At 39.6% G+C, this 26616-nt stretch overlaps 1 protein-coding gene across 3 annotated transcripts in view; it reads left to right on the top strand.

Annotated features, from left to right (window-relative positions):
* The window catches only part of GRAP2 (GRB2 related adaptor protein 2), an 874362-nt gene that overhangs the window by 254474 nt on the left and 593272 nt on the right, over positions 1-26616 (top strand). Inside the window, exon 1 of one of the 3 annotated variants that reach the window (XM_044068617.1) lies at positions 7895-8035. The exons of the other annotated variants lie outside the window; for them this stretch is intronic. The gene's annotated coding sequence lies outside the window, so the exon portion shown is untranslated. Of the gene's footprint in view, positions 1-7894; positions 8036-26616 lie in introns of those variants that run through there. 3 annotated transcript variants of the gene reach the window in all.

The following is a 26616-nucleotide window of genomic DNA, read 5'->3' as shown; positions in this document are numbered from 1 at the left end:
CAATAACCTGAATCCCAGGGGTGACAGGTGCAGACCATCTCTGGCAAAGTATCATGGTTTGTCGATCATGTCTTCCCAGGCAGACAAATACTGGATCCCCTTTGTATGACACCAGAAGCTTAGCCAATTGTTGAAGTCAATCATTTTGTCCTTATACTGTGGTATCATTCTGGGTGAAGGCAGGATGCTAGTCAGGGCTAGGGTCGTACCTGCCTGGGTCACATGATCCAAGAGCTCTTCCATGTCTCTTTTCATGTAGTCTAGGGAGGTATGTCTCAAGTCATTCACTCCAGCATGGACAATGACAGAGTCGTATTTGTACTTGTTGTGGAGTGACTTGAGTGCATGCGTTATGTTGCAGATCCTGGCATCTGACAGGCAGCTGATTGTAATTTTCTCCTTGTTCAGCCTGGTAAGTGGGACATCAGTGTGCCTTACTATAGAGTCACCTATGACAAAAGTGTTGGGTACATTGTCTTGCCTTAGGGGCTGTTGTTGGGTGGCACATTGGTGTTGTGAGCTATGTGTCACTTTGGTTGTGACCTGGTGTTTGTTTGCGTTTCGGCTTCGGAGGTCCTGGTTGCTTGGGCAGGTTAATGTTAAGGGCCTCCGCATATGTGCGTTTAGTGTTGCTATGTGTGGGTGTTGATGGTGTGGGTTTTGAAGGGCTATGAGTTGCTTGAGGTGTAATGCAGGTGTCAACCTTCTCCTCTTGACTGTCTAGCACATTCTTGGTCAGAGAGAGCTTAGCTTCCAGTTTGGCAATGTAAGTGCATCTCTCGCAGGTTGTAGTGTTGGGTGATAGGAGGAGAGGATTGTCTGTGTACATGAGGCAGTTGCCGCACTGCCCCAGTATGCCCAGTTTCACCAGGTGGACAAGAGAAATCACTGGAAGCTGACCCTTGAACATGCCTGTTTAGGTGCTTTTTTGTAAAGTTTAAGAGCTGTTTTCTCTTACCTTTGCAAGGTACTCTGCAATTATAGGCTGTTTAGCGCCTATGATTAATTTCTCCTTATTGACAAGGAGAGCTGAGTGCTTGAATCAGTTTCAGGCTTCCTAGTGCTTTCCAGCAGGTTCTAGAGCAAGTGCTAGTCACAGGGGTTCAGATTTTAGTGCTACTACTGAGAAACCAGCTAGTTCTAAGGGAAAATTTGAAAAACAGACTTTCTGGCACCTGGAACAGTTTAACTGTAGCCTCGCAGTGCTGTACGATGTGAAAACTGTGCAAACACACACGTTTTTAAGCCAGAAAGTTGAAAGGGATAGAAATCAGCCCAAAAAGGCTAATAAAATTACAATTTCAGAGCTGGAAATCACTCCTCTAGAGTTAGATAGGCAGTACAATGCTCACCAGTCCCATTGGTAAGCAGTAGGTCTTCCCACTACCACAGCAAGGTCTGGGTAGCTCTGAGCACAGAAAATAAAGTCCTGAGACAAGCAAAGCCTGGAATATGGACTGGCTAGAAAAGGTGGGAAACGAGCAAACAAGATAGTATTTTTTTTGTTGAAACAGGCTAAACAATGCAATAATACAATAAATAAACACAGAAAAGGCTAACACACTTGAGTGTGTAGTCCTAAACAGTAAATGCAATTAAAACTCTACAAAATTAGCAATTTAAAACTTTTTAAATGAAGCAAGGCAAGTGCACAACTGAAAAACGATTTAAGAGGCAGTAACACAGCAGAATAAGTAGCTAGTCTACATGTACAGAGAAGTCTATATATACAGAAAAGCAGCTAAAACACACAAACACTTCAGATGCAGTGCAACCTAGAGCACTTGAGGTGTAGCAATATTAAGGCAATTGCAGTTATAATAAATGCTCTAAAATATACTCTATATTTCCAAAATGTTTGAGAAGCACAGTCAGAACCAAGGAGATTCAGGCATTTTTTTTTTTTTGAAAGGGAAAAAGGAGAAGCAGAAGGCCTTATCAAATGTTCTCTCTGTATTAGGTGGAATGAGCTAATGACACTAGACTGGGAGGACTGTCCCAGATCAGATTTACAGTAGGGGCGGGCAATTGCAAAGCCATCAAGTATAATAGCAAGACACCAACAGGGAGAGAGGGTGGGGCCAATACTAAAGCTATTATCCTACAGACAGTAAGCACTATGGAAAGCCACAAATTGAAAGTTTTTAAACAGATAAAGGAGCAATGAGACTCTACAGAATGCTTTTTTAACTGCAAACAAATCAGTTACCCGTGCAGATTAGTTAATAGCAATAAAAATACACTCAAAAACTGTGCAGCAGGCAATAAAAAGTGCTATGTATAAATTGCTAGAAACAATAATCAGTATAAATAATCGAAAAAACAGGATACTTGTATATCTCAGCTAACAGTTGTAATCAACACCTCTCCTACACTCTACTCAGTGTGTATAGATTCTTCATCATCTAATCCTAACCCTGTCCAGCAGCCATGTATCACCACATCCACTTTCACCTTCAGTCCTGTGCCCACATCCAATAGAAAACTACTCTTAAGGAAACAGACCATGCTCTACTTCAGCTGATGACCTTCCAAAGGAATACCTTAAAACAGAAGCAGTAGCATTGCCTAACCTGTCTCAATACTTATAAATAGGTCAATCCAAGAAATCCCACGTTCCCTCTCTCTTCAAAAACAATTGCTAAACTATCTCCTACAGGAAGAATTCCTATCCCCCACACAGCCTGGCTTCCATCCTTTCCATAGTACTAACACTGCAATTCTAACCTATATAGACATTGTCAATAAAGTTATCATAAGCCTGCTTTTCTCTTACTTTGTAGTGCAATTTGTGTCTGTATTATACTAACCTCTATAAACTGATTAAAATTTATTTAACTATTAAATTACTGTCCTACAACTTGTATCTATTCTTGACCAATGTTTTCATGTTATGTCTAGTTTGGTATAATTATTTAAACTGTCTAGTTTGGTATAATTATTTAAACTGTATTTGTTTTTAGCATTATTATTAAAGACTGTAAAATTATTATTCTTAAAATGTTTTGTAATAGTTTTGAGCTTTTTTCCCTGGGCCTCCACTAAAAATGGCCTCCTACCCACTCGGACTTTCTCGGTAATCAAATGGCAATAAATAAATAAATAAACACGCAAAGTCATATAATGTCCATAATATATCAGTATTTGAGGCACAAAACAAAAATAATGTAATCCAAAGAAAATTATTGTTTTTGGTATGACAACTCCTTAAAGGATGTTGTTTTTAGATGGAACTTATCTTTTTATCCATACCATTATGAACTTGGACCAACAAGAAGAGAAACTAAAGAAATTAGCTCAGGAAGAATGGAGAAATCTCAAACCATCAATATTTATGGCAATCCCTATGAGCCCAGTGAAGACTACCAGCTGGCAATCTGATCCACTATTAGAACATACCAGAGGAAACACAATTAAGAATAGCTTCCAAAGTCAGGAACTTAGTTTCCACAATAAAAAGTAGGAATCAATCCCAGTATGAACGAGGATATAAGTACACTTCATAGGCATCATGTTAACAATAACAATGTAAAAATAATTTTAAGTACTTGAAATCAGCAAGAGTACACAAAGTATACCTCAGTTAACAGTACTTAGGTAATATTCACAATCAGCATAAAATTAAGTTTGAATTATTAAAGCCAGACAAATATCCAAAAAGAGACTTCAAAATCAGATCTCTGTACCATGTACCTATAAATCGAGATAGAAGGCCAGGTGAAAATATGCTGTCAGCAGTTACCATGTACAGCTAACTCTGTAAGTACACAATGCACAAGCAATGAAAACAGAAGTACAGAGCCTGTACATTCCAGCCACATAGATCACAGGGTCAAGTTAGCAATATAGCACTTAGACAATACATTTAAGCACAACAGTATAGTCCTAGAACACCACATGGCTCAACAAAAGGTGAGGCTTCAGTACAACACAGATGGTCAGACAACTGCAGTCACAGGTGATCCAAGTGCTATAAACAGTATAAAAGTTGTTAATAGAAACAAATTAGTCCAAAGACAAAAAAATCTCCTCTGAATTAAACAAAATCGAAACAATACTGTCATTGGAAGTCACCCACTACCACTCCAACCCACCAGTACTGGGCAGGTGAAGTATTATTTATTTATTTTTATTTTAGATTCCATTAATTGAGTTATCCAGTTGGATATCATTTACTTTTGTGGAGAAGTTGTTGGAGAAAAAAAGCGTCTGAGTACTGGATGAGGCAGATGGTCACAAATGTGCGATACATTTGATAATAAAATTCATAGATATGCCATTAATAAGCATCACTCAATAGAAATTCTTCTAAGCATGCATTACAACACAAAACTAAGCAAATTGTTGTACTGACTCATACTGTGACACTCAGAATTTGTCAAAAGCTAAAAACAGTTGCAGCTGCTAGCAAGCCTAAATTTGGGGATTTTAAAAATACTAATTATGATCACGTTAACCTGGATAAGAAGGCAATATATGAAGTAGTGAATTATTTCTATCAGATAAAGTGATTCCCTGAAGTACTCAGTTCCAGTATGAAAAATATATCGTGAAACTCAAACACTAACATGTCTGTGTAGTTATAATCTCTACAATGTTTACAACAGGAAAAAGACTAAATGACATCATATATAAACATATCTCTACGACTAAACAAAAATATTAATGGAGCATAGCTGGTAAGCCAATGCCCTGATCCGGTACTATGAACCAGTACCATATTCCCTCAGTTCTTCAAGTGAAGAGCAAAAAAAAAGCATTTAATTCACTGTAATAAGCTGATCACTTATCGATATAGTACACTTAGAGCTACCCCCCACCCTTGTATTCAGGAGCAAAAAAAAAACAAAACAAAACAAAAAACAATAACAGATATTCCTTCTACAGGCATACCGACCAGGTGGCCAGATGCATGACACCCATCCTCCACCCACACCCCACTCCAGCCATTCAGGTCCCATTTCTAAATTGTAGCAGACTGATTACTATAACGCAGCAAACAGTTGCTACAGTTTATACCCTGCCTGCACGGAGCTCTATATGCTCAGGTAGATAAAAGAAACATTTTTTGAACTGTAGCAAACTGCTTGTTTCAGTGTAGCAAGCACTTGCTACAATTTAGACCATACAAAGACCACTACAGTGTTCAGGTTTAACTGCAAATGCAATATCATTTTTTCAAAGCTGGTATTGCTTTAAAGATCCGCATTGGTTGATCGCACCCTTCAACACTTTGCCCCTGGAGCAGTTGCCCCTCTCACCACTCCCTAACTATACTATGGCTTTAAACAGAGCTGCCAAGGTATTCATAATAAACTGTAAAAAACATAACTAACAAAACCAAAGAAAATAAAACTTAAAATAAAACTACATCAGAATAATGGGAGATAAAATCAGGTATGTAATATGCTGAGAATGGACAACATAATAGTGTGTGATGCTTTCTATATTTATAATTCCCACACACACAAAAAAAATAAGCAGAAGGAAATTGTGTTAGATCTCTGGACAATGTATACTGCTTAACCACAGATGCTGTAGAAACAGAGCTGAATATAATCAAGAACCCATCTGTGTATAATCAGTTAATAGCCCTTGGGCTTTCCTGTGTAAATTCAGACATAATTGTCATGTCCTGATAAAAGTTTTTTTAAGGATTATTAAAAAATAGGTAGATAAAAGTGGCAATGATCAGTGGTGGTTCTGGTTCATAAAAAGGGTGCTGGTGGTCTGTCTCAGGAAAAAAAACCATCTCTGAGATGGCTGAAGTGACAACCTAGCAATGTTTACTATAATGCCCAGTGACTGAAAGGCAGATCAGAGTGCTGCTTACTAAGACCTACTACTCCAGTTATGTGATGTGCAGTCAGCTCTCTAGGTAAGGAAGAACAGCAATGCATCACCTTGTTAGTACTGTTAAACCCCCAGGGTAAATATACGAAGTACTAGGGGCAATCCAAAGGGAACACAGTGACTTCATTGTACCTGTTTATGTAGCTGTAAATGTTCAGCTGACAAATATGCTGTCAGCCATATGTCTACCAGTATGCTTTATTCTGACATTGGAATAATCTTCTAACAACTTAATGGCTATACATTCTACCTCAAGAAACTATACCTTGCTCAAGGCTTGAACAATCATCTGTCAAGGAAAATGCTTGTAAAGGTGTGCCATTGATTGGCAAACTCTTTCTCTGCAACAGTCTTTATGATGAACCTTGATACATGGGCATATGGGAGCTCATAGGTAAGGACCCCCAAGCCTAAAATGGCCAAAGCACATGAATTTATTATTATGCAAGAAAATGCATTGGAGATTAGAATGTAAACATATACATGTTACTTTATTTGTAAAACCTCTCTATTGTTCCAGTCATTTAATACATTTAAGCATCCGCTGTTACACTTAACTTTTGTATAACCTCCCTTGATTTACACAAATGTTTGTGTACCCCAAAACTGTATTCCATTCTGTAATCCTTAATCCCTAAAGCCTTGGCATACTTCAGTATACCTTTAATACTGAAATATCCTCTTTTTCTTGCCACTATTATTTATATTTGCCTTCAGTTTTCCAATCCGTCTTTCATCTGTTTATTATGTTGTTACTTTTATTTGTTAAATGCAACATTGTTTCTCTTTGTAGCTCTTACCAACGTCTCCTCCCTTTATAAAACTCGGTACTTCCTTATTATAGCAGCCCCCCACAATCGTGTCTGTGGTTGCATGTGTGCCTTCATCTATTTGAAAACAGCTCTATTCATCAGTTTTGAATGTCCTGCTAGAAAGAGCTTCTAAATGACTTGCTTTTGTTAAAACATCTACTTTAAAAGTCAAGTGTAATGCAGAATGCAGCTTTTAGAGTCCCCCTTCTCTCTGTTAGTATTTCCTTATTATAAAGGCCCCAGCGATGGCGTCTATGGTTGCCACAATAAGGAAGTACCCAGTTTACTTATGATCTTATTTTATTTTTCTAAAGTGTTATAAATTGAAACAAATACAAGTAAGACATCGTAATCGCACACAATTTATGATAATTTTTTGGACAAGTTATAATCTGTATAACTTCACTAGAGAAAAGGAGTCTGAACCTTGTCAAATGGGAGTCACTGATTGTACAGCTTTTATTTAGATGTAATGGATGTTTAAAAAAATCTGACCATTAATGTTAATAACGTGGTATGATGGTGTTACTAGCTTCCGCAAAATGTCTAAATGCAAACACAGTCTGTAATAGAAAAGGAACCCTTTAACAAACATAATGTTCTCGTTTGCAGTTAATCCTAAATTGCTTGTTCATCCTGTTTCTGCTGCAGCTAGAGACTGCTCAAAAACATGTTTTTCTCATCATCTGTTATGTAGGCTTTCCTAAGCAGAGTAACCGAGGGACAGGGCAACAATTTTCACTACCCAGATATAAGGCTAAGTATATCGATGGATGCTCCCTCCCAGTAAAAAGGCACGCATACTAGTGTTTTGACGTTCCTTCTACTTCTGTTTTAAGGCCACTATCGCAGGAGCCGCTATAATAAGGAAGTACCCAAATATCACTGATGGATACACAATTCTTCCTAAAAGATTAAGCAGATATGATCATATGTCTTGTTTATTTTAGATCTAGCAAATCTGTGGTAAAGATCTAAAAAGATTGAACTGGGGCACTGCACTGTTTTATTAAGAAAGGCCCATCCATAAACTACAGATAAAACTGTCCACACACGCGCACACAAAACACAGTTCGGGCACTACACATCTACTAGCATGCATGTTGCTGTTTGTCTTTTCGGCTTTTCCCGGTTAGGGGGTCGCCACGGCGGAACTCCGGTCCGCTAATGATTGGCAGTAGATTTTTAGGGTGCCGAGTTGCCAACCCGACGCCCAACCTTCAGCGAAGGCACGCCCATTCACGCATGTCTTTCGGAGGCGACACCACATACACTACACTGATTATTTTATCAGTGTTTTGTCGTAAGGTGGAGCGAAAGAATATTTTTTCTAAGAATGTACCTACTAATGCTCTGAACAAGGATATTAGGTAATGTGACCATCTTCTGCTTCATTTCAAACAGGGAAGAATTATTTTTAATGTTTACTGCCACACTAATCATGAGTTTGTTTGTCGGTGCAAATCTTGCAGCTTTTTAATTCTGTTTACCTGTCATATATTTTTGCTCTTACTAGACGTGACCCTGATGTTCTCCCTATGTAATCTGGTCAGGAATTTAAAGTCCCACATAACGAGGACTGTGTCATCTGTTTTACATCTGTGCTTATCTGTTAAATTCGACTGTTGTTTTTGCAGTTACTCTCAGAAGATATTAAGTCTTCCATACATCCTCCTTACACTGCCTTTCTTTAAGAGTGTTATTGACCGCTGTGCACACTGCTCAGAGTGTATATGTACTGTTACAGATCTGAGTTTTATACCTCAAATTAGTTAAAACAGCAGTAGTTGTATAGCTACTCAGCATGTCAGTTTGTTACAGTATTACTCCATACCTTGTCTGGAAAGGTTTAATTTGTTTTATTTGAAGTAAAATACATTTATATGCAGATATAATGGTAGTGTGACCTTTTTCTCGTATGAGTGAATCCCTGGTGTACATTACATTTTTGCCACACAACATTGAGTGTCCTTCAGCTAGTTTCATTATCTGGTAAACATTTAAGGTGTCAGGCATTCTATTATTCCTTCTTTGGTTGTATTTGATTCTTTCCCTTTTTCTATAAGCAAGGAAATTTAGTTGGTCTGGTTAATGTTGTCTTTAACTACTGGGGTTATGATCCCTAGAAATAATGTCGGAGTTAGTATCCTGCTGTGTAATTAACCTAGTAAATCACCTAATTAGAAGATGGGCTGCATATTTAAAGGAATACCATAAGCACAGCATCTCCTTTACCCAGTGTATTTTCCTCTATACAGAATAATCTCTTTACTTCCGCATGTTATAAAAGTGACTTTATAGCAGTTAGCACAGAAGATTAAGATTCTGAGCCATTAATTAGCTACTTCCTGTGATACAGGGTTTGATTCCCCCACCCTTCATTTGTCTACCATGTGACCTTGAACAAATCACTTAACCAGACAATGCTTTTTGACAATTGTGATTTTGGGCTAGACTCTTCAAAGGTCTTCTGGACTGTGTCTACTAACTACCTATGGATCTGTGACTTAGTAGTTTTTTCCCTCTGTGGCATTCTGTCTGTCAGCATCCTCATTGCACATCATGTTGGGGATGAATGAAATCTCATAAAACTTTATTTAGGAATCTGAATATCTTGCTCTGACTTCATTTCACTTATCACATCCTGAAAGTTTAAAACACACCCAGCAAGGTATCTGTTTTCTTTTTTCTAGTCATTGCCATCATTCACAGCTCTACCATGATTTATAGCTGCATCATTTCCCTCCCCTGGGGTCATAAAACTACCTAACCTTTGCTTAATTCTGAATATAAATTCAGGGGTTGGGAGGGTAGCCTAATGGTTAAGGTGTTTGCCTTACAAACACAAGGTGCAGGGTTTGAGTCTCACAAGGGATAATTGGCTAGGCTTACAATGGCTCGCAAGGGCAGTTAGCCTTGTACTAACCTATGAACCTAATAGTGAGTATACTTCCAAAATAATGCATAATTTAAAACTATTGGCCTATGTGTGAAGTAAAGTAATTGTCGCAGAAAGTAGAGGAGCATGTGTTAAGTTATTGAACTAATCACTGTTAAGAAGCACACAAATCCTCTTTATGAAATATGACAGTTCACCTGATGTTAAATGACTATTACTGTGCAAAGATATTAGTATGAGTACCAAGTATGCATTTCAAATTGCGTATTTTACTGTGCACATTTTTAGAAATAATTTGATCTGTTTATACATAGAATTGTCAAATGCACTAGTACAGTGAAAATGCAAAAACGAAAGTTAAGACTATCAATGAACAGTTTTACTAAAAGGACAAGACACAGTGAACTTTTTATACATATTGTCATTTAGGACGGACTCATTAGCTGAAGTTTTCTATGGTAGAAAATACAATACTCTGACTAAGAAAAGTAAGGTGGGGAAGGAGTAGTGAGACGGGACCTGATATTCCAAATCTATTTTAAAAGTATATGTTATGTCAATTATTTGCTTTCCCTTCATCAAGCACTTTTTAAGGAATGTGTAATGTGTAGGAAAACAAATTTGTAATAGTTACAGCAAATCGGTCACTGACAATCCCAGTGTAACCTGGATATTCAAATATAGCAGTGTTTCTCACAGATTCCATTCTAACTGAATGGAAATATGATCTGACAGAAGAGGCTAGGGTGTTATATGCTCATCAACTGTGGCTTTCCACTGCATTCTGGGGGAAAAATAGCTTTCCAAGAAAGCAAGATTACATCAGCATGTCTGCCCCAAGGAGCATTTCAGAATAAAGGAAAGATAAATACAATTAGTAATAAGTAGTTACTGTGCTGCTAGCAGATTTGGACCATGCACAAATTCATGGCAAGATGAGAATATATGTTTTTTTTTTCATTTTCTGTCTATAGTGGACATTTAAACATAAGTTCAAATTTTGGCCTTGTAGTACAAATCTCTGCTGATGGAGTAGCAGATCAGAAAATAGCCACTAAACTAAGCTGTTTTGCATAGCTACAAATACATGCAACTGTTTTGCTTTTCCTTGCCCTGCTTTGCCCAACTTTTATTTTAATTGGACTCCTCCTTGCTGTTGTAAGCATGGCCCACACTGTGTTTGACTGCTATGTATATGTAAACACTTACCATCATGCTTAAAGCTGTTCTGCAGCAAAACAGACCTTTTAGATGTAACCTGCTTTGTTATAAATAACAGTGCGGAGACCTGATTAGGTTACACTATTTATTGGCTGTTAAAACATTAGTATGCAAAAGCCCCTCTGCAAAATGTTTGAAAAATACCCAGTTCACTGCACAAGTCAGTGTGTCATAGGTTCATAGGTTCATAGGTTCATAGGTTCATACTAGGCTATCTGCCCAAGGGCATTTATAAGCCTAGCCCATAGTTATGTGGCTTTCACCACCCCTTTAGTTTGAATAAAAACTATGCCTATCATTTTGCTGTGCCTCTGTCAAGCAGTGACACTGAAGTAATCCCTGGGGTATATCTGCAATCTCCCATCCATTGGTCAAGATTCCTCTTGAACAAGGCCAGAGAGGTGCTCTGCCTCACATGTACCGGGATTTTGTTCCACAGCATAGGGAGTCTCTGGGTGATGAATCTGTCCCTCCAGCACGTTCTATTTATAACCGTGTCAAGGTTTAAGTCTCCTACCCTTGTGGTTCTGAGGGATCTAGATTTTTTGAGGTGAAGCATATTCATCAAATCTGGGTTTGACATGGCCTTATATGTCAGGCACAGGTCACCTCTGAGCAAGCGGTATGAGACTGAATAGAGCTGGAGTTCTTTCAGTCGGGCAGCATAAGACATATTTTTGAGACCCTTTATTCTTTTGGTGAGGAACTTTTGGGGCCTTTCAAGCTGCAGCAGGTGTCTGGTCAGATACATTCCGAACGGGGCATTGTACTCAATCATAGGTCTAATAAGTGATGAGTACAGGGGGACGATGACCTCCCTTGATCTAGATGTGAATCCCTTCATGATCAGGTGGGTGATATAGAAGGTTTTCCTAACTACTTTAGCAACATGAGTGTCAAAGGGAAGGCTACTGTCAACCTGGGTCCCCAGATCTCTGATGACTTTTTCTGTGCTCAGTGGATTGCCACCTATATGGTAGCTAGGGGTAACCTTGTTTTTCCCGAAGGGTATGACTATGCATTTTTTGGCGTTTAACTTCAGGCCATGGCTCTGGCACCAGTTATCCGTTTCTGTGAGGCCCTTCTGGAGGATATCTGTGTCAGATGTGTTTTCGACTATGGCCCAGTTTGCAGTCATCTGCAAACTTTGTCAGCCATACCCTCCTGTGTTTGCTTGTACTTCAGAAAAGTAGATGCCGAACAAGAGTGGACCCAGGACTGAGCCTTGTGGGACACCACTTGTGACAGGCTTTGAGTCTGACATGGCTCCAGCAACTCTGACCCTGTGGGTTCTGTCACTTAGCCAGTTTGCAACCCATCTTGTGATGTATGGGTTTACATTCAAGCTGATGAGTTTTTCGATGATACCTGAGTGGGGTATTGTGTCGAAGGCCTTTGCCAGGTCGAGGTAGGCTGTATGGACTGCCTTTCCCTCATCAATGGCCTTGGTGACTGTCTCGAAAAAGTCAACTAAGTTTAAGAGGCAGGATCTGCCTTTGACAAAGCCAAACTGAGTTGGATCCAAAGTCTGCAAGTTCCCTATGTCTTTATTTATGAGTTCCATTATGATCCTCTCCATGGCTTTGCAGATAAGGATTATCAAGCTAATAGGGCGGTAATTTCCAGGATCTGTGGAAGTACCGCCCTTATGAAGTGGGACCACAGTCGCGTGCGCCACTCCTTGCATTATCCTGAGGTGAGGCTAAGATTAAACAGCTGTCCTAACTGTGGGTTTAATTCCTCGTTGAGTTCATGAAGCACACAGCCGGGGACACCATCCGTCCCATGGATGCTGTGTTTTTGCCTTAGTGAGGGCAGTTCTCACCTGGGCGTTGGAGATGTTTGGGGGCTACAATCCTCTGGAATAGATATCTCTCCTTTTGGGGGAGGGAGTTTGCACTGAACCTGTCAGCCAGTATGTTGGCAATGTGTGTAGGTTCAGTAATTTTCACATAATTTTGAACTAATTCTGAGCATATCTGGGAGTTTCCTCCTAGGTTTCTAACATAGCTAAAGAAGGCCTTATGATTCTCTTTAGAGTCCTTGGTGATTTTTCTCTCAAAATTTGCCTTGGATGATTTTATGAGAGCTCTTAGTTTTTTACTTATAATGATCAAAGGTGTCTTACCTTTCAAGGATTTTGCTCTATCTTGTAGTAGCTTCCTCCTTTTGTTGTAGAGCTTGTTTATGGCTGGGGTCCACCAGACTGGACGCTTGCCTTTGGTACAGAGAGTCTTAGTTTTGTTTGGGATTGCCTGATCCATGCAGTCCTGTAGGTGCTGGTAGAAGGCATTTGTAAGTGATTCAGCGGTTTGAGTAATGTTTACCACTGGCTCAGGGGCCTTAAAGGAGACCACACTAGTTTTTAGAAGTGTGAAATCGGCTTTTGAGAAGTTTTTCACTGTGGTCTTTTTGTTTCAGGTGGGGCGGGATGAGGACCTCCAGCGAGATTAGTTTATGATCTGATCTCACCAGTGAGGGGTATACTTCGGTGTTGAACATTTTGATCCCATGTTCGTGATGATGAGATCAAGTATGTTTTCTCCTCTTGTGGGGATGGTGACTAGTTGTTCCATGGCATTTGAGTTTATGAACTCCAGGAATCTTTGGGTTAGAGTGTTCGGGCTTGAGTAGTGTTCCCAGTCTATATTAGGGTAGTTGAAGTCACCTAGTATGATGGTGTTTGGAGATACATTTATCCCTCCAATGTTTTCAGGAAGGCCATGTGAGGTTCCTGAGTTTGAGAGGGTGGCCTGTAACATGCTACAAATTGCAGAGCAGTCTTGCCTATGGTTAATTGCACCTGGATGGTCTCCGATGCATCGTGCGTTGCCACCAACCTTGAGGTGTGGGTGTCCTTTATGAATATGGACACCCCCCCCTCCTTTCTTGGTGTTGTCTGGATTTTGGGGCCGGAACGCATGATATGAGGTGAAACCTGTTAGTGCTGGGGTGCTCTCAGGAGCCTTGAACCAGGTTTCTGTCACAGCACAGACATCGATGTTCTCCATATTGAGAAGGGCCTCGAGTGCGTGCATCTTCAGATTGAGACTTCTGGCATTGAGCAGCATTACCCTTAGTTTTTTTCCTTTTTGGTGTTCTAGGGTGGTAGGTTTAGAATTTGAGCCTTGCCTAAAAAGGCACTATGGGGTGGCAAGAGCCTTTGCCAATATCCGGAAGCCCAGGGGTGACAGGTGCAAGCCGTCCCTTGCGAAGCAGCGTGGCTTGTCCAGCATGTCATCCCAGGCAGACAGACATTGGATCCCCTTTGAATGACACCAGAATTTAAGCCAATTATTAAAGCTGATCATCTTATCACTGTATTGTGGCATCATTCTAGGTGAAGGTAGGATACTGCTCAAGGTCAGGGTCATACCTGCCTGGGCTACATAATCAGAGAGCTCCTCGATGTCCCTTTTCATGTAGTCCAAGGAGGTACGTCTCAGGTCGTTGACACCAGCATGGACAATGACTGAGTCGTACTTGCACCTGCTGTTGAGAGACCTGAGTGCTTGCGTTATGTGGTGGATTCTAGCGCCTGACAGGCAGCTTACTGTGACCTTCTCTTTACTCAGTCTGGTGAGCGGGACGTCAGTGTGTCTGACTATGGAATCACCAATGACAAGTGTGTCTGGCATTTTGTTTGGCCTTAAGGGCTGTGACTGTTTGACACTCTGACTGTGTGGTCTATGTGTTGGGTCGTGAGGTGGTAGTTGTTTGGGTGTCTGCTTTGGTGGCCTCTGATGTTTTGGTAAATTTTTGATCAGAGCCTCCGAGTATGTCTTTGTGTGAGTATGTGTATGATTTGAAGTTGTGATGGTACCATGTGTGACTGGGTATGTATTGTGTGTGGTTACCTTCTCCTCCTGTCTGGTCTTGCCAGTCCTATGTTGAGAGAGCTCAGCCTCCAGTTTGGCCGTATAGTTGCATCTCTCGCATGTATTTGTGTTTTGTGGGAGAAGGAGAGGATTGTCTGTGTACATGAGGCAGTTGTAACATTGCCTCAATATTCCCAGGTTCACCAGTTGAGCTGGAGAGGACACTAGCAACTGATCCCTCGACATACTAGAAGTAGTAGATAAAGAGACTTTCAAAGGACTCTGGGGGAAGTGGGTTTTAGGCTGGTGGGGTACTATCTATAATAAGAGTGCTTTATCAAGGTGCAAGTACTGTAGGAGTAAGTGCTAGGCTTTACAGATAGAGAATAGTCTACTTGGGAATCAAGTAGAGATGAACTTTTCAGTTATAGGATATGCTGGTTAGATCAGCAGTACAGCTCGAGGAAGGTAGTTTTAAGGGAAAATTGGAAGAGTGGAATTTAGATGGCCCAAAAGTTTAACCTTGTTTAACCGCTGCTCTTGTGTGCAACAGTGGTAACTCAGCTAAATCAGGCTACGCGTTTAGCGTGTTTTATAGCAGGGGCTGAAGGGAGCTAGGAATTGGCCCAAAGCGACCAATGGACTACTAGTTTCTGGCTGAAACTTCACCAAATCAGACAAAAGGCGCTCAGTGCTTCCCACTCCCACTGGTAAGCAAAGAAACTTCCCTCCTTCCTAATAAGGCAATGGATCAGTAACAGGAACTAAAAACAAAGCCCAGGGATCAGCAACTCTGAAACTGGACTACTCTAGTTCAGTAAGGCGGGAAAACAAGAGATTTTTTTTGTTTTATTACAGAGACAAGGAAAAAAACAGACAGTAAATGCTATAAATGCTGTAAATCGGCTAGCGCACTTTAGTGTGTAGCCTACAGAAACAATTTGCAACAATTAGTAACTTAAAGTGCAATAAACAGTGTAAAATGCAGAAATCACTTAAAGTAGCAATAAAACAGGTGAAATGCAGTCGCTAGCTTAAATAACAGTGTTGCTAAGCCTACCTGTGCTATGTAGGGCTTTGCCTCATAGTCACAGTAAGTAACTAACCAATTACCTAACGAATGTAGATGACCGAGGCTAAAAGTTGTTAACAAGTTGCTTCCTGTAGTATGTAAGCTGTACAGGGTTTGATTTCTCATCCTGTCTTCTGTATTACTTTAAGTAAGTCACTTAACCAGATTGTTTCAGGCTGTCTCTAGGAGCACTATGTCCATCTGAATTGCTCTACTCCAGTTAACAAATACAAAGAAACAATCAAATAAATATTAGGGCTGAAGAATATAGTATAGGTACAAAAGCATATGTATAGTAAGCCTAGTCCATTGGAGAAGCTTACACACACACACCACAAAGTACAGTTGTGTACACTTACCATAAATGTAGATGTTCGAGTGTATTCACTGTTGCAGTCATTACATTTGGGTAATCTGCTGGCAGGTTGCCCTCCGTCGGCCTGAATAACAAAGTCTTGGGTCCTGCGTCGGTTGCTGTCTTCTCTTCCATGGCATCAGGTCATCAGGGGTATAAAACGTGCAGTCGACGCCATTTTAATCAGGTTTCCTTGCCCTAGATGTCAGGCGCCCCCCAAATTGGGAGCAAAATGTATATAAATAATTAAAAACAAAAAAAATATACCTGCAAACAAAAGCAAATACACCAAAAAGGCTTTTAAGTGTAATAAAAGAAAGTAGAGGCATGGTAAGAGAAAAAACAGGGGGCTGGAGGGAGGGAGGGTAACCAGGACTGTACTCTAACATCTATATTTATGGTAAGTGTACACAACTGTACTATGTTCTTCATGTTTCACTGTTGCAGTCATTACCTTTGGGTAGAATCCCAAAGCTATGGATTGGAGGATGGAATTATACAGCATTAGGAGCAGCTATAAGGCCCTGCAGGACAGCAGTGGCAAAGCCTGCCCTGGATTTAGAAAAGAGAGGTAAATGGTAATGCTTTGTGAACATATGAACTGAACTCCAAGTAGCAGCTTCTAGAATGTGTCTGGTAGGGACCCCTCTGAGAAAAGCTGCTGAAGTAGAGGCAGCCCTGGTGGAATGGGATCTGATCCCCTTGGGGACAGGTTTACCATGGTGCATATAGCAGAAACGAATACAATGGCTTATCCATTTTGAAATAGTCTGCTTTGAAATAGCCTTTCCCTCTCCTCCTCCAGCAAATGCCACCAGTAGATGCTCAGACTTTCTTAGAGATTTTGTAATGTTTAAGTAGAATCTTAGTTGTCTGTGTACATCTAATGAATGCAGAATCCACTCCCCCTTGTTTTGCGGATTTGGGAAAAAAGTTGGCAAATGAATGGTCTGGTTAAGAGCCACACTAGATACCACTTTAGGCATAAAGGATGGATTGGTCCCGAGGGCCACCCTGTCCGGATAAAAGATAATGAAAGGCTCCACTGCCATGAGAGCCTGTAGTTCTGAAATCCTTCTAGCCGAAGTGACAGCTAAAAGAAAGGCGGTCTTCCAAGAAAGAAATTTTATGTCTGCAGTAGCAGCTGGTTCAAGAGGAGGTAGGGTGAGTTTTTCCAGCACAAAATTGAGGTCCCATGTAGGTGTTGATGCTCTCCTGGGAGGTCTCAAATTTTTGACCCCTCTGAGGTACTGCTTTAGCAGGGGATGAGAAAAGAGAGGAAGCTCTGTGTTGTAATGAGCCGAGATGGCAGAAGCATGGATTTTTATAGAAGAAAAAGATAGGCCCTTGTAAAGCATCTCCGTTAAATATTGCAGAATCTGAGGAATATTGGGCATTGCTGTGTTTATTCCTTGTGCTTGATTCCAGGCACAGAATCTTTTCCATTTATCAGCATAAGATTTTTTAGTACTAGGCCTTCTAGCCTCCAAAATGACATCCGTCACAGGTTTACTGAGAGATGTGATTGGTGAAATTAGTTGATTAACCATGCTGCAAGATTCAGAGTTTGGAGCTGAGTGTGCAGAATTTGATAGTTCTGCTGAGACAATAGATGAGGTGTCTGAGGCAGGTACCATGGAGGAAGGTGTGACATATTCCCTAGAAGCGGGTACCAGTGTTGGTCGAGGCCAGTCTGGAGCAATCTGAATCATTTTTGTTTTTTCCTGTCTGACTTTTAGTAAAACGTTGGAGAGGCATAGACTGATAGGTTTTTCCAGCTGAAGGATAGAGCATCCACTTTCCATGCTTTTTTGTAGAGTTCTTGTGCAGAATTTGCCCAACTGCTAGTTTTGGGGTGAGGCAAAAAGATCTATGTCTGGGCTCCCCCATTTTTGTGTCAACCTGCTGAAGATTTGTGGATCCAGTTTCCATTCGTGTGGGTCCATAAGATTTCTGCTTAGATCGTCTGCCAGCTTTCCTGGCCGGAATTGAGCTTGCAGATATTTGGTAAGTCAAGGCTATGTTCCACAAGGCCATGGTTAGTCTGCAAAGGGGGTAGGAGTGGGTACCCCCCTGCTTGTTTATGTACCACATAACTGTGGTGTTGTCAGTCTTTTATCAGTAGTTGTCCTGGAAGAAGGAAGTCCTTGAAGGCTGTCGGAACATTCTGTACAGCTAGCATTTCTTTCTGGTTGATATGTAGCTGCATTTGATCTGGGCTCCATTCGCCCTGAATGCATCTCCCTGCCAGATGGTCCCCCCAAACATAGTCTGATGCATCTGTAGTCAGGGTTTGGGTGGCAGGGGGTAGAATGAATGACAGTCCCTTGTTTTTGTGACAGGCCTCTGCCCACCATAGGAACTCCTGTTGCAGGCAAGGAATAAGAGGAATCATTGTTTCCAGGCTGTGGCAATGTTGACTTCATAAGCTATAAGCTTTTTAGGTACCGTTGAAGTTTCCTCATATGCAGTCTTGCATATGGAATTAGTATAATGCAGGATGCCATGAACCCTAAAGCCTGCAGAATTTGTCTTGCAGATAGCTGAATTTTTGTGGCCACTTGTTTGAATTATGTTATCAATTGAATTTGTTTGTCTGGCATGAGGTAAGCCATCTGGGCAGTTGTATTCAAGCTTGCACCCAGGAATGTAATTATTTGAGGGTACCAGTTGTGATTTCTTTTCATTTATGGTGTACCCTAGGCATGTTAGAAGCCTTTTTACAAATGCCAGATGTTGAAGAATGTCCTTGTTTTCTGCCTGAATTAGACAATCATCCAGATAAGGATAAATTTGAATGTTTCTTTGTCTGCAAAATCAATCACTGGTGCCAGGCACTTTATGAAGACCCTGGGTGCAGTAGATAAGCCAAAGGGCAGTGCAGAGAACTGGTAATGCAAATAGCCTGCTTTGAAGTGGAGGTATCTTCTGCAAGATTCCCTGATTGGGATATGCAGGTAAGCCTCTGAGTTACCAACCAGGCATCCTTGTCTAGCATAGGCAGCAACTGTTGTAGAGTCAGCATCTTGAATTTTGGAATGTCCAGGAAGGTATTTAGAATGGATAAGTCCAGAATTGGATGCCATGATTTGTCTTTTCTGGGTACCAGGAAAAGTCTTGAATAAAAACCTTGTCCTTTTTCCTTTTCTGGTACTGGTTGAATAGCCCCCATATCCATGAGGGACATGACTTGTTTCTGGGCCTCTGCCTACTGATTTGGAGGTAGAGCTGGCCATCCGTTTGGAATTGGCAACATGTGGAAATGAAATCTGTATCCCTGGGATACTATATTTAAGACCCACTTGTCCTGGGTAATTAGCTGCCAGTTTTGAGCATGAAGTGCTAGTCCCCCCCCCCAAAGGGGCTGCCAAAAGATAAGTGCTTGGAAATGGCAGAGGAAAGTCATTGAGACTGTTTACCGTAGGGGGGTGATTTGCTACTTCCAGATTTGGAAGTGGAGGCACCCCAATGTTTTGTCTTGTTAGTTCCTTGTGACTGAAACCTGGAGCCTTTGGAGTGTCTGGGTTTGACCTGCGTGGCTCTGTTGGGTACTGGAAAGGACCAATTCTTAGTAGGCCAGTGCCTACTGAACCTGGGTGGCTGTACTTGCAAGAAATCTTTTACAGTTTGCATAGATCTAGCTTTGTCTTCCATCTTTTTCAAAACTTTCTCTGCCTTATTACCAAACAGACTGTCCTGCTGTAAAGGAGCGTCCATCAATTTAGCTTTAACATGATCAGGCAGATTTTGCTCCTTGAGCCAAGCATGCCTTCTTATCACAGATCCAGTTGCAGCGGCCTTGTAAGAGGGCTCCAAGGAATCAAAACCACATTGCAAAGTATGCTTTCCAACTTGTTCAGCTGAATGCAATAAATCCTGTAACTCTTTATTTTCCACACAACCAGAAATCAACATCATTTTCTGTTTCAGTAAGCCCATGACATGCTGTTGATATTTAAGCATATGAAATTGACAGTTTAAAGCCCTGATTGCCAGGGTTGCAGACCTATAAACCTTCTTACCCCATCTATCCAGCACCCTGGAGTCCCTATCAGAAGGGGTAGGATTTTTAGCAGTAGAAGCCTTAACACCCTTGGGACCCTGAGAAATTGTTTCAGGGTCAGCAGTAGGATTTTTGAAAAGAAACTTGTAGGAGTCAGGAACCCTGTAATATCTGTCTGGCTTACTAGGAGCCGGAGGCAGGGAATCAGGAGCCATGCTGGATTCTGAGAAAACATCATCAACAATGTCTAAAACAGGAGGTATAGCCAAAGGCCTATGCTGAGGTAGAAGGAGGAAATCCCTAAGCCTCTTTTTGGATTCTGAGAAATCCTGACTCTCCCAATGAAAATGATCCCTTAAGGTATGCAAAGTTTCTCCAAAAGAAAAATCCTCAAGAGGGGAAGCAGAAGGGATGGATTCTTCTGCATCAGAGTCCTCATAAGAGGGAATAGAAGATTCCTGATCGGAAGAGGAATCGGAAGAAATGGAAACCTGATCTGAAGATTCATAATCAGTGCCTTGCCTAGGCCTCTTAGCAGGAGGGGGTTGGGAACCCCTGATCATGGTAATTAAATCCTCAGCCATTTTGATCATTTGTTTTTTAGGCATAGGGGCCTGAACACGTGGCTCATGCATCGGATTTTTAGACATAGAAGTTGGTTTTGGCCTTGTTTTTGATGATGGCATCAGTTTAATATACAAATCTTTAGGCCTGAAAACACCTGTTCAGCGGCTCCGGACCCATCCAAGGGAGAGATATCCGCGGGTTCAATACTTGAAGAATCTCGCGGCATACCAGACACCGAATGGGTCTCAGAGGCCTGCGAATCAAAAGTAGCGGGCATCAGGGGCTGCAAAAGCACCTCGCTGAGCACCAGTGAACCTGCAACTAGCTTTGGAGAAGCTTCGTCGTCGGTTTTGGACCTATCTGTCTCTGTCTTTTTCTTTGCGTTTTTTGTGAATTCCGGTAATCGAATTGCTAATCAACATTTCAGGATAGTTAAATCTTGAGCCAAAGTATTTAGAAGCAAAAATATACCGACGCTTAATAGTGCGTTGGTTAAATTTAGCACAAAACCGACAGCAAGGCATGTTGTGGTCGGGGCCTAGACAAGGAATACAGTACAAATGAAAATCCTTATGAGGTATTTGCTTCCCACAAGTAATACAATTATTAACTTTTACTGACATCGGTAAAGAGCAAGAAAATGACATCGGTAAAGAGCAAGAAAAAGTTTCCCCAACGGGGTACTTGGCTTTAGTTTGAAGACTTCGGTTCTGAAACTCGAAAATGAAAATTTCAGGAGTCGGCCGACCGGCACTTGTGAACTGCTTCTGCTTCAGGCACCGCGTGGCAAGAAAGACTGATTAAAATGGCGTCGGCTGCATGTTTTATATCCCTGACGACCTGATGTCATGGAAGAGGAGACAGCAACCGACGCAGGACCCAAGACTTTGTTATTCAGGCCGACTGAGGGCAACCTGCCAGCAGATTACCCAAATGTAATGACTGCAACAGTGAAACATGCAGAACATCACCATGATACTTCACTGAAGACTGACTCTGAAGGAAAGATCTCAGGAAACAAAATGCCTAATAGGTTTAGCTCCCTTAAAGACATACACACAATAATTCACATATCTCTATATGAGACATCTCTCTTATTTTAAAAGAGAGATTATATACTATATAATAGTTATATATACATTAAGTTCAGATATTATATTAGGACTACTCTTGGCAAGCCATATGAATGACACAAAACATTCTTCATAGATAAGCTATTTACTTGATTTTCAAAATGCATACATCTCAACACACTTTTTTTCTTCTTCACAGTCGCTATGTATGAGTAGTTTCTTTGTCTTCCAATCTTACAGTGTTTACAAATCTAGTCTTATTAGAACTGCCACTTTACTGATCACAAAATTCATTTTTAGTAGCTTTACTGTCAAATGAAGGTTTAGTCGTAGACATTTAAATTTCACTTATAATTAAAGATTTGTTGTAAATAACTGTTGGTTGTATGAACATTCTCCTTCTGAGAAGACAGTATCACCTTCTCAAGCTGAGGACTGGGCTGTAAATCTTCTTGATACTAATCTTCTGTTGATTAATAATGATCCTGTCACCCGAGTAGTCAGTCCAGTGTCTGGTAGCTTCAGTACAAATAGTCTTTTCATCCAGTCTACTTTCATATCAGGACCATGTGTAGGGTATGATCTAAAAACTTCTGCTGAATGATAATTCTCCTTCACCATACATGCATACATACAAATATTTCAAGCATGGGCATTAATGCCCTTCTAGTTTGTCAGTATACCAAAGCAGTTGTTTCCATAATAAGTGGCCAGGCTGCTCTTAAAATATCTAAACTAGTGCTTGCTTTAATGTAATTTGGTAGTCTATTCCATGCATCATCTGCTCACTCAGAAAACCAGTTTACAATGCTTCTCAAGCCTACGGAATCTCCTGCATAGGTTGTCTGATAATTCTCTACTACTTTTTTATAACCTCAAACATTCCCAGAGGTAATTGTTTCTAAATGCCCTGTATACCTGAACAAGGTCTCCTCTTAAATATCTATACAAGACACAGTACAAGTTCAGATATTGTACTCCTTCATAATAACTCAATTTTTTTACATCCATGGATGCCGTTGGTATATTTCTGCTGTGCTGTTTCCAGTTTACTCATGCATGTTTTCTTATAAGGTTTCCATATTGTTATTCCTTACTCAAGTTTGGGTCTAATGTAACTAACAAACAATGACTTCATCATATCTGATTTCCTAAAGTTTATAAATATTTTTATACAACCTATAGTTCTTTAACTATCATTAACCAATTAATTGATATGATTAAAACAACTCAAAGCTGGATCTATCCATATACACAGGTCCATAAATAAATCTACAGTTGCAATCACTGTGTGCTGTATTAATTATTCACCTGGTAATTTATGTCTCCCAAATCTCATATGCTTAGTTTTTGATGTATTTATCAGCATATTATTCTCCTGTGCCCAAATGGTCAATTTAGTCAAGATCTTTTGCAGACATGCCCTATCTGTAACTCGTGTAATCAGTTTATCCACTTCCAAGTTATCTGCTTACAAAACTGTAAAACACCTCAGATGAAAAAGTTACATCTGAAAGATACAATCCAAACAAGTAAGGGCCCAGGATGGAGCCCTGTTGTACACCCTGACAGTAACTGAAAATTCGCCTGTCCAATTTCTGTATGATACTTGCCATATCCTGTTTGTAAGCCATGCAAATATCCATCTTATCAAGAGTACATCAATACCTAGTTGTTCTAATTTATTGATCAGTGTTTTGTGTATGACCCTATCAAATGCTGGAAGTTAAATCTATATTAATTACATCACAGCACAGTTTTTCATTCATGTGATTTTACCTTTGAAAGCTTGACTCACACCAGCTTTCACAGTGACTATTTCCTCTTTCTGTAGAGTAGAAAGATTCATTGTTAATCTTCTGAAGTAAAATGTGTGCTTATACTGCCTTGTATGTAAATGGTTTACAGCAGGTTTCTTGCTGTCAGATGCAAGTACAAACAAGTGGGGTAGGTAACTTTGACTTTAGGCATTTAACCATTAGCATTTGTGCTGGAGATAGATGAAGTGATTGCAATAGCATTTACCTATATTCGAGAATGGATGAGTAGAAGTCAGATCATTTAGCATATTCACATATCTTAGTGAGATTTATTTATTATTTGGATCATGCATTCTACTCACCCATTGATTTGAGGATACCAAAAACTCAAGTTAGTGTCAAGTTTGTCTAGAGCATTTCTCCCCAGGCCTCCGCTGAAAATTGGCTTCATTCCAAGTCGGACTTTCCCGGTAAACATATGTTAAATAAAATAAATAGTGGATTACACATATTAGATTATTAGCACTATGTTCTTACACTATATATAAAAAATGGAAATTACATTTAAAACATGGATTGGATACATATTACGGATCCTTATCTTCACATTGTATTATTTAATGAATACATTCAAGTTATATAATTACAGATGTTTCATGTGTATCTAATATGTGTAACATAAAAACAAGTTATGCTTTTGGGATTTATAACCGTAACAACAGTGATTTGTGATTCCAAAGATTTTTTTAGAGTTGCAGTTGACCAATGCAAATATTCAAAGTGTCATGCAGTCAGAGAATACTTTGCCTTAAATACACACATCGTAAATAACTATTTTAGGTAAAAATATAGGCTCCCTTTATATTAATTAATACATCATAATCACTTCTGTACATTTCTAGTAAGATTACAGATACTGTGGTTTTGAATACCGCCTTTATAGTGTAGGGGCGAGAATGTTATTATTATTGATCCATGGTAATACAGGCAACACCGTAGAAGTAAATTCAGATGTTAAGTTTGAATTATAGGAAATTTTTATTGGAAATTCATTAACTAGACATTCATGTACATTTACAAGAACAACACATACATAATAAAAGGTGAAGTAGTTGCATATTTATATATTTGCAGCGAACAGATACTATGCAGCAGAAAACATTGCTGTTTTAATATAATTTGCTATATGTTATAACAACATGGATATAAATTGTCTCAATGATAAGTTAGGATGAAAGTATTTTTTATTTACAAGGAAAGTCATTGAACGTATCATATGTTTTAGTAAATATACTTTATAGGCTTAATTATCACATGATTACTATTTAAGTAAGTGTTTGTACTTTGGAAATGTTTTACGGTCTGATGAAGCAGATGTGAAAGTGCTTACCGAATAAACGTTTTATATTTACTTTTAAAAAAGTTATATTGGGTTTCTGTCAAGCTGGTAGTTGCCTACTGCTGCTTAGTGTGTTTGGACATTATTTATACAGGTTTTGTGGAAGCGCAGAGGCATTTACTCCGTTGAGCGTGGTTATTTACGTTTTAGTTATATTTATTAATTATATGTTGCTATTTTTAGTAATTAGCATATTTAATTATATTCCAACACTGGTGCTGCTAATTATTTTTTTAATTTGTTAAATATGTATTGTTTCCAGTCTTGACTGAAAAAGATCAGGGGACTGGCTCATCTACCTGGTTAACAAACTGAAAATAAAATAAAATAAACAAGGCTGAAAGTGTTAAATACCGTAAAGGCTTCATCTTTTGTGACATGAAGGAACATTGCATACTGCATGTTTTGTATCAGCATGCTAGCCTGTAGCTTGATACAGCATAAAATGAGGAACAGATGCTTCCAGTTTTCTAAGAAGTTTCTATGAAGCATTAAAGTTATTAGTGGTTGTAGTGAAGTCACCTTGTGCCAAAAATTGAAGAAAAGCTGAAGAAAATATCAGTGGTTCAATACAGCCTGAAAATAAAACCGTTACCAAGAGCACCCCTATAAATTGTACTGCACAAAAATGCATTTATGTAATAAAAAATAAAGCTATGAAAACTAGAATTTTTACATGATTTTTCTATGAGTTGGACTATATAATTGCTTGTGGTTGTGATAAAATGTGTTTTATGGGGTAGTACACTGAACTCAATGGACCTTTTTCTGACACAGCCCAGGAGCAGTAGCTGCTTAAGGAACTTGTTCAGAGTAACACAGTTAGGCTATGGAGGTTGAGAGAGTCAAATCTGGCACCACTGGACAACAGAAAACAGCTCCTAAACACCTTTAATCCTTTAAGCCAACTGACAAACTGCTATAGATACAGGAACCTCTTTGATTTTTCTGATACCACGTTGTACACACAAACATATGTATAGTGAAAGATAACTTGGTGATGAAGCTTGTGCACAGGACTTCTCACCATGATACTTTACTGAAGTAGACTGTGAAGGAAGGATCACATGACACATGCACTACCCAGTAGCTTTAGCTTCCACAGAAACATATAACCTATTATTCACATATTACTTTTCTGACAAGAGCATGGCCAAATATGATTTGGCTATCATAGTATCACCTGTTCCCAGAAAGAGGCGCCAGTCAGCTTACATTTAAAAAGAACAGCAGCTGATTTCAACTAAGAGTGGGTCCACAACATCCCACAAAAATACAAACCACAAATACCCATAGAAGAGAAAAGGAGTCCCTTGGTAACAAAAAAAAAAAAATACAGTTGTTGTTGGAAAAGGATTCTTGAAAAAGGAAGTCATTTAGTAAAAAAAGTGATTCTGGTTCTTGTTCTGCTCTCCCAAATGTTCTGTTCTCTCCTTCTTAGTATAGCACAGTCCAGAAGGTAATCATCGTAACATGTTTAAAACTTGTAAAAAGTAGGTACGCTATCACAGTGAATGCCTCTGTGTGACATAAATAATGGAAATATTAAAAGCACTGTAGGCATATCGGGGCTTTTGATTTTGTAATTGTGCAAGTTAGACTTCATACAGGATGTAAGCACCAACTTCGTGCAGTGTGCATGCATCTAAAACTAATTTTACATATGAGGTGTATACGTAACTGTTGTTTTTATTTATCAACCATGTTTATTGTAACCTGGTGTTTTTATCTTTTTCTAAAGTTCAGCAATGAAATGGTTATTAGCTTAACAAAGTCAAGTTCCC

Source organism: Protopterus annectens, chromosome 1.part0 (genome assembly GCF_019279795.1).
Source record: "Protopterus annectens isolate FY-2018-M chromosome 1.part0, PAN1.0, whole genome shotgun sequence".
NCBI lineage: Eukaryota > Metazoa > Chordata > Ceratodontiformes > Protopteridae > Protopterus > Protopterus annectens.
Note: the sequence above shows the minus strand (reverse complement) of the source record. Positions and strands in the feature narration are given on the sequence as shown.